Source organism: Antechinus flavipes, chromosome 6, assembly GCF_016432865.1.
Source record: "Antechinus flavipes isolate AdamAnt ecotype Samford, QLD, Australia chromosome 6, AdamAnt_v2, whole genome shotgun sequence".
Taxonomy (NCBI): Eukaryota; Metazoa; Chordata; class Mammalia; order Dasyuromorphia; family Dasyuridae; genus Antechinus; species Antechinus flavipes.
Genome location: NC_067403.1, coordinates 15363134 through 15372942, shown reverse-complemented (window position 1 = coordinate 15372942; position 9809 = coordinate 15363134).

Sequence of the window (9809 nt, the reverse complement as noted above, 5' to 3'; positions counted from 1 at the left end):
TCAAATGCCCCTGAAATCTTTGCTGCACCAGAAGCTTAGTAATCGTTGAAAGGTTGTAGAACATTAAAGGTACTATTGGACTGTTTTTTTTTTTTAAGGAATCCACAAATTATAACCTGATGATCTTGACTTGGATTCTGGGTAAAATTTTTTTGACCATATTTTTATAGGGATGATTTGTGAGCATTAAGAAAAGGAGATGATTAAAACTCAGGATGCTTAGAATGGAAGATCAGTGGGAGGTTGTATACATAGTATACTTAAGTGTCAGTAAAGCATTTGATAAAGCCTCTCATAAAATCCTTTTGGATAAGTCAGAGAGATATTTGCTAGATGGTAATGTATTTAAGTGAACTTGAAATGGATTAATGGCTGGAACCAGGTATTATGGAGTAGAAATAGTAACAGAAGTTTGGATAGCACTTCAAGGCTTATAAAGGACTTTATGCACATAATATCACTTGAGTCTTACAATCCTATTAAGATAGATGCACTGATATTTTAATCCCCATTTTGAAGATGAGGGAATTAAGGTGCAGAGAGTTTAAGAAATTTACACATGGACATTTAGCAAGACTGGATGTAGAATTTGAACCCAGGACTTCCTGAATTTGGCTTTATACTCTGGTCATGAATAGGTTAACTGTCATCTTGGAAGGAGGTGCCCTGTAGAATCTCTCCTTGGTTCTATATTATTAAAAAAAATTTTGTCAGTGACTTAGATAAAGGTATAAATAGCAAGCTTATCATATTTTTATATGACATATTTTTATAATATTCCATTATATAACAGGGAGCAGGAATGGACACAGCTTTACCAATTCAGAAATGCTGATCATTAAATTCAGTGTAAGTACATTTATTTTAGAGATTAGTTAAAGAGCACTTACTCCTTAGAGATTACTTACAAATTAGATCTTTGTTTGTTTGTTTGTTTTGTTTCTTTTTTGGTTCTTGTACTGAAGAAAGGGATAGGGAAAATGTTAAGAATGTCCATTTAATCTGAAAGTGTATGTGGCTGGTTGTTAAACACTTACTTGACATCTCTGGCTAGGAGAAACAGTGAAAGGAAAAGTCAGGATTATAACTCAGAGGCCTTGTAGTCTCCACAAAGATCTCCACAAAGACTACTCCACTGTAGTCTAAATCTGATGAGATGGAATATTGCAATTATACATATAGTTTGACATTTGGGTTCAAGAAGTCAGCCTCATAAATGTTGCATAAAAAAGGCATGGAAGGTGAAAGAGAAGAGTCTTTGCCTCCATTGCTACCTCGCCTTAATCACTGAATACCTCAGTCAAAATGAGACCTCTTAAAGATCTTAGCTCAAGGCCAAGGTCTCCCACCACATCCGGGGCCATTGCCAGTCGTCCTGATCTATGTATGTCTGGCCACTGAACCCAGATGGTTCTGGAGGAGGAATTGAGGCAGGTGACTTTGCACATCCCCACTCCTCCTCATTTAAACCCAAGTCACTTGGATGTCATGGCCCTTTTCGAGAAAGAAGAACCAAGAGCCATACGTAGTTTCCATGGGGGAAATCTTGAGATTTCAGTAGACTGTGAGCTAAAATGAGATGTGGCCAAAAAAGCACTAATGAAATCTCAGCCTTCATTGAGAGGCAGAAAGAGGGAAGTAACAACTTGGTTATACTCTCCTGTGATCAGATGGCTTCTGTGGCACTCTACTCAATGGCAAAGACCATTTTAAAAGACATTGACAATTTGGAGTTAATTCAGAGGAGCGTGACCATGGTGAAGGGCCTAGAGATCATGCCATGTTAAGGCTGGGCAACGTAGAAGGGATGTTTCACCTTGAAGAGAAAAGGCTTGGCAGGGGCTGGGAAACTTAGGAGAATGATACAGATAGGTAGCGTCAAATGTTTTTGTAGTCGTCATGTGGACGAGGGATTCTGTTTGTCATTCTTGGCAGAAGAAGGGAATATGAGAAGTGTGGAAGTTGTAGAAAGGCAAACTTTTGACCCTATGTAAGGAACATTCTGTCCAAGAATTAGAGACGTCCCAAAATGAAGTGAGATATTTAATCAATTCTGTTTCACTGGAATATTTCAGTGGATGACCACTTCCTGGTCATGGTACAGGAAGGATTCTTGCTCAGGTATGATTGAACTAGACATCCACTGATGTCAGGCACTCTGTCAGTCAACGAGCTTTTTATTAAGTACTTAACTATGCACGAAATGCTATGCTATAGGTGCCGCAGATAGGAAGAGAGGCAGAAATGAGATCTTTGCCCTCTGGGAGCTTACATTCTGTTGGATGAGACAATACGTGAAAAACTATACTTATCGGATATAGTGTTGTTATCATTTGCCCTTCATTCTCAAATTGGATCGTGACATCAGGGAGAGGACGCCATGACAGGCAAGTGACTTGGATTGAAGTGAGGGAAGGATGTGCAAAGTCAGCAACCTCATTTTTTCCTCTGGAACCATCTGGGTCCGGTAGCAAGATATAAATCAGGATGCCTGGAAGTGGCCCTGGATGCAATGGGAGATTTGGTCTTCTTAATCCAGATCTCCCTCTTTAAGATGTCTCAATTTGTCTGAGGCAACACCCAATCTGGTTAAGATTAGGTAAGGAAGGAGGCAGAAAATGGCCTCTTTTACCTGTCAAAATAAATATATAAAAATATAAAAGTATATAAACCTGGGAGGGCAAGATCCTCGGAGTTTCTGGCCAAAACAGGAACAGCTGCTAAAAATCCTGTTACAGCTAAGTCTAGTCGAGCCCAACATTCATATATTTGCCAAGTCTAAGTATGCATTCGTGCGAAGGTATATACAATGTACATATACAATGTGTGTGTATATATCTGGATAGCAGAACGTTTACAGAGTAGAGGTAAGATTTCACTCACCCGCTACACATTTCCATCTGAGGTCAAACAAGATAGTGCTCTCTTTTCTCGTTTCAGCTTTCATATTGTAAACAAGTGTCCTTTTTGCAGTCTATTTAGTACTTTATTTTTCACTTTTTCTGCAAATATGTATACATTTGCCTCTGCTCTGCATATATCCTCAAAGCATGTACAAATTTATATAGAGTTAGTGTGTATATATCTGGATAGCAGAACATTCACATAGTAGAGGGAAGATTTCACTCACCCGATGCACATTTCCATCTGAGGTCAAACAAAATGGTGCTTTCTTTTCTCGTTTCGGCTTTCATATTGTGAACAAGTGTCCTTTTTGCAGTCTATTTAGTACCTTATTTTTCACATTTTCTGCAAATATATATATATATTTTCTCTACTCTGCATATGTGCTCAATGCGTGTACAAATTTATACAGAGTTAGTGTGTATATACATATACAATATGTGTGTGTGAATGTATATGTGTATCTGTATATATGTGTGTGTGTATATATATATATATATACAATGTATATATAGGTAGAAATCTATATGTATCTCCTGATCAGTTTATAGAGTCTATTCTCATCCTTTGTGGTAGTTATGTTGTAGAAGACCACAATGAACACCAAATTGTGAACATTGAGCCATATTTTACAGCATCTCCTTGAGCACTTTCTAGAGTGGTCTCATGTACAGATTGGCAAATTTCCTCTTCTTTTTCCGGGATGTATTGTACAGTTGATCCATCAACACTGAACTCATGGCTAATAGTACTCTACTTCGTGCCCGAATGAAGCTTCTTTTACACCCGCATTGTCTCCATAAGGTATATCCCAACTTTCTAGCCAGACAGTACTTCAGTACTATACTTTCTTTAAATATTGAAATCACCTGCAAAAAGCACAAAAATGTGGAAGATGTGGCCCTAAATAGACTGCAAAAAGGACACTTGTTTACCGTATGAGAGCCGAAACAAGGCTACGGATCATCATCTTGTTTGATTTCAGCTGGAAATGTGCATCGGATGACTCAAGCTTTCTCTCTGCTCTGTGCGTGTCCTCGAGTGACTGCCAAACCTCAGCAAGTATTGATTTTGGGGTTACAAATAAATTTTAGCAAGTAGGAGAATTCATAAATACAAAGTCTGTAGTAATGAAGATTGTACATACATGTACATATATATATATACATACACACATATACAATATAGAATACATATATGTACCCACCTACACAGGTGTATATACTCATATATATCTACACAGATACATATATCTATAATATATGGCATATAGAACTTTGCCTGAAAAGTTTCCAGATTGAATTTAAAGTGTTATTATACCAAATCCCTTGTGTGTGTCTATGTATTATATATTTGGGAGTGTGTGTTCAACGATCCTTTATCTGATTCAGCTCACACTCTATCCCTTCCCCTTCTTCCATCTTTGTATACTTCTCACCCATTCCAATTATAAGACATAGTAATTGCTGTCCCTTCCACTCAGACAGTCTATGATTCTGTGAGCCCATAGGTGGAGGGAGTGAGGAGGTGGAGGGTTAAAGGTAAAGATAGGAGTAAAGGGGAAGAAAAGGATTCCCAGAAACCCTCTTCCCTGGGCAGTTTGAAGGGATTATTTTATAGTCATCGGGAAAGCTCTCCAGAATCCTGTAAAGACAGGATCTAAGAAAAATTACAAAGTCAATTAGTGACCAGTTTAGAGTGAATCCTAAGTTTAAAGACACCCACTACTTCACAGGTCTCACGAAAGAAGGGAAAAGGAAGGCAAGCCATGAATGGTATCTTGAATTTGATCAGCAGCCAATGGAGAGAATGGAGAAGAATGGCACGTTGAGGTAATGTGGTCAGCTTGAGCTTGGCAGACCACAGAGGGAAATCTAACCTTTGTTCTACCCTCAGAGAATCTAATTTGCAACCACTTAAACTAAATGTATTTTGAGGTTTGGATGAATAACATTTTTCCAGTGGTTCCAAGTACTAAAACCAGAAGCCATGAATCCTCTGAAGTCATTCTGAATCCTTCCGCGTGAGCACTGGGCTGAAGTTTAGGGGACAGGAGTGAAGGTTGGGAACAACTAGAGTTTAGCATTAAGGTGTTCTCTCTGCTCCCTCTCCAACTGAATACTGTCCAAAATAACTTTTTAGTTCCAAAAGCCATGTAGTATGTGGAACATAAGATGGGGCCAACATGTTTCAATGACTGAGAAGATCCCTAGGTAAGAGGAGGTATCCTCCCTCCAGGGAAGAGGAAATAGTCTAAGCTTGGAGAAAGCAAGCAAAAATCAAGAAATCAAGTTAGTCCCAGGTTCTCTAGAGTATAAGAAAATGAACAGAATCACCGTGCAACCTGCTCATATAACATTGGAGGGAACTGAAATCCAAGAAAGTTAAATTTCTTGTTCATGATTCAAATAGTAAATATTAGAAGATAGATTCGATTCCTTTGCATCAGTATTTTTTCCATAGTTTCATGCTGCCATACTTCCAGGGTTTCTGACTTGCTTCCTATCTGACTCAACTCAATTGTCAAAACATGAATCATTTTCTGTTGTGGCTATTTGAATTCTCCATTCCCAAGCATGTGGACATGAGTCAAGTCTACCAAGTCTCCTCCTGTGTCTTTCATTGGGCCAACTTGTACACCACCATTTTGGAATATGTATATTTGGATGTTGTTCAATTGTTTTCATCATGTCCCACTCTTCATGACCACATTTGGGGTTTTCTTGGCAAAGATACTGGAGTGATTTGCCATTTCCTTCTCCAACTCATTTTACAGAAGAGAAAATTGAGACAAGCAGGGTTAAGTGACTTGCCCAGGGTCATACTGCTAGTAAGTGTCTGAGGTCAGATTTGAACTAAGGAAGATGAGTTCCTGACTCTAAGACTAGTCCTCTAATCATTGCACCATCTAGAAGCCCCTTTATTTAGGGGAGCATACCTTATATTTCTTATTAGAATGCACGTTCTTTGGGGGGGGAGGTTTTATTCATCTTTTTGTTGTCCCCTGTGCTCAGCACAATGCCTTGCATTTATATAGTAAGAGCATCATTAAAGTTTGCTGAATTGATTTGAGCTGAATCCTTCAGAGACCTATCACATGACCAACAAGATGAGAACAGATATAATTGTCTCTGATTCTCATAACTTCTCAAAATTATGCACAGGAGATAAATCAATTTCAATTGTCTCCGTGGCCTAGAACACCAAGAACTCAAATGAGGTGAGAATTTAATACCCTAACAATAGAGATAGCTAATAATCCCCAACAATGTAATCACTCAGAGCTCGGTTTCCCCCAATCCATCATACTCCAGCATTAGGGCTGGACCCTGTGGCCCCACCTTCCTCCTAGTGCCTCTGAAATTCAAAGTGCAAAACCTTGGTGAGGATCATATAGCAACCTGACAGCACTCTGTATTACAATGGACAAAACTCATCCAGAGAGCTGAGAAACAGCAAACTGGGATAGAACATGCAGGGGTAGGGCTTGTGGCACTCAACCTAGCCTGAGAGACAGCCCAGCATCCAGCTGGAGCCAGTTTTGTCATCCCAGAAATTATTTGGAGCATAGATTGAGGCCTGTGAAATGTGAATTCTTCAGTGAGAGAGGAGGCCATGAAGATTTTGAGTTTTATGCCCCAGGAAAACCACCATCAAAGGGGAAAGAATTAAAAAGTGACCAACAGGAGAAGATAGGAATTTTATCTTGGTATTTTTTTATTTAGTATTTTATTTTCCTCCAGTTATTTGTAAAAACCTTTCTTAACATTCATTTTAAAAATTTCAAATTCCTGTTTCTCTTCCTTTCTTTTCCCCTTTTTTGAGAACGCAAACAATTTGATATACTTTATACATATGAAGTTATGCAAAACATTTTCATAATTGTTATGTTGTGAAAGAAAATATAAACCAAAAAAATCCTTTAAGAAAAATAAAGTTAAAAAAAAGTGCTTCAATCTGTAGTCAGATACCATTCGTTCTTTCTCTGGATAAAAATTTTCTATCTTAAATCCTTTCAGAGTTGTCTTGGATCATTGCATTGTTGAAAATAGTTAAGTCATTCATAGTTGATCATCTTACAATACTTCTGTTAGGGTTAGTACATTTTACTTTGCAGAATTTTTTTTTTTTTAAAGACTAAAATGATCAAACATCTCAGGAGAAGATAATTCAGACATGAAGCATAAGAATAAACCAATAGGAAGATGTTAGTAACAGAAGGGAATATGGCCTCCAGATCAACTAAAAGAATCCAGAAACTTATGAGTATATAGCTTATATATCCAGAAATTTATGAATATATAAAACTAAGGAAAATAAATCAGCACCTGATGAGGCAGAAGACTTTGTGGATCCTCAAGAAAGCACGGAAGTACAGAAATGGGTTCCTAAATGTTTAAAAAAAATGAGAATTGTGAATGGAATCCCTCATTTTTGTAAGATTTCCAGTCTGGTTTGTAGCATTAGTTTAAAAACTAGAACATTCTTTGGTTCATCTTCCTTTTCAAAGAAATCAATTTTTCACTCCTGACTGTATCAGGAGTGGACATTTTCATACATAAGACCCCAAATATTTCTCCCATCCCTTCATTATCTACCTTTATTCTAGATTAAAGATGATTAATGTGGGGTCTGCAAATGCTCAGAAATATTTCGGGGGGGGTCCAAGAACTTGGATGAGAAATTATTTTCATTAACTCAATTAAAATGTGGAAAATATAGAAAACAAACATTTATCCTGAGATCCATAGACTTCCTCAAGCTGTTGAAGGGATCTATGACACCAAAGAAAATAAAAACTCCATCAGAAATAAAGGTCACTGTTGTTCAATTGTGGCCAACTTGTCATGATTCCATTTGGGGTTTCCTTGGCAAAGACACTGAGTGAGTTGCCATTTCCTTCTCCAGCTCATTTTACAGATGAGAAGGGAAACTGAGGAAATTAGGGCTCAATAATTTGTTCAGGGTCACACAGCTAGAATGTGTTGGAGGCCAGATTTGAATTTAGTAACATAACTCTTTCTAACTCCAGGTTTAGATTTCTACTTTACCACCTCACTTCCCCTCCCTCTCAAGTAGGAGGTAGTTTAGTATAGTTTATAGAGTGGTCAGTTTGGCATTAGTAGGCCTAAGTTAAAATCCCATCTACTTAACAATCACCAATATTTATAAGATGCTTTAAGGTTTGTAAGACATCTTACATATATAATCATTTTTTTTTCCTACCACAGCAACCATTGTAGATTCTGTAGGTGTCATTAAACTCATTTTACAGATGAGTCAACTGAGGTTCATAAGAGATTAAGCAAATAGTTTATGACTGAATAGTAAATATCAGAAGTGGGATTTGGGGGATAGAAGGGAAGGCAGGAAAGGGAATGATCATTTATATAATGCCTACTATGTGCTAAGCCCTTCTGATAAATATTATCTTATGATCCTCATAATAACCCTATAGATACTATTATTATTCTTTTTTTAGAGTTAAGGGAAATGAGGCAAACAGGTGTTAAATGATTCTCCCAGAGTCACACAGCTGGACATGAACTCAGGTTTCCTGTCTCCAGGCAGGGCTAATACTTTATCCATTATGCTGCTGTCTTCTGATCTCTGAATCCATTCATCCTTCTGTGACTTAGTTCTCTTAGCTTTAAAAAAAGGAACAACTGCCTGGTGCTAAAGCATTTTATAGCCATTAATGTCATCTCCATTTCACAGCTGAGAAAGTGGGGTTAAATGACTTGCTCAGGCTCACACAGCTAGTAAATACTTGAGGCCACATTTGAACTCCAATCTTCCTGATTCCAGGCCCAGAGTTCTATGCACCATCCTGCCTCTTTGCCCCTAAAAGGGATGAACATCCTCTCCTTGACTTTTAAAGTGCTTTCTAGCTTCAAATCTAGGTGCCCATAGATCTGGCTCACCGAGAATCACTCAGAGGGCTCTGAGAGGCAAACACAGGTGGAAAAACATGGCAGAACTAGTTTGGGGCTTAAGCCACCACCATCCACACCTGCTTGCACTATTTTAATCCTGAGCCAAATGTTTGTTTACTGTCTTACGCAGGCTAAGTGTAAATCTGTAATAATTGGCTTTTAAATTTTTCAAAAACTCTAGTTGTTTCCTGGAAACAAACTATGTCTCTCTGATTGTCTATTGTGGTTTTTTTTTTTTTTAACTGCTTAAGAACTTGGAATCAAACCAACGTAATCTACATTCCCATTTTTTGCCTAATTTATAAACTATACCTTATAATCAGCAAGCACTCATTCACTATTAACTGAGTCTCTCTTCATTACACCCATAACCAATCCATCTGCTCTGCTGCCTAAGTGTTCTTCCTGTACCTCTTCTAGTTAGCAGAGCTCAGATTCCTGGTGTCCAAGCGGGCAGCACTGTGAGAGTAGCCGGTGGGTGCGTGGGCAAGCAACGGTGGTAATCACGAGAAGAAAAGCTGACATTTTGGCAATATGTTCCCAACTTTACAAAATGCTTTTGTGATATATTGTCATACAACAACCCATTATAGTTAGAAGAATAACATTATACCCATTTTTCAGATGAGAACATGAAGATCCTATGATTTACTTGAGGTCACAATAGTTGTGATAGAATTTAGATTAGTGGCCAAATCCTTTGACATCCAGATCAGTGCATATTCTATCTTCCTTTAAATAGGGATTTGACACTCATTAAGCTAGAATTTTTAAAAAGTTAAAAGTAAAAAAAATTAAATTTAAATTTTAAAAATGTCATCACATATTTAAAGAGATAATTCAAAGGCTTAGAGAAGTCCCTGCAGCTCTTTGGAGCCTATCTCAACTTCCCAGATCCAGAGAAGGGAGATTTTTATTAGTTCTTTACTGTGTTCAAAGGCCATCCAATACAAGATAACATCCTTAAAT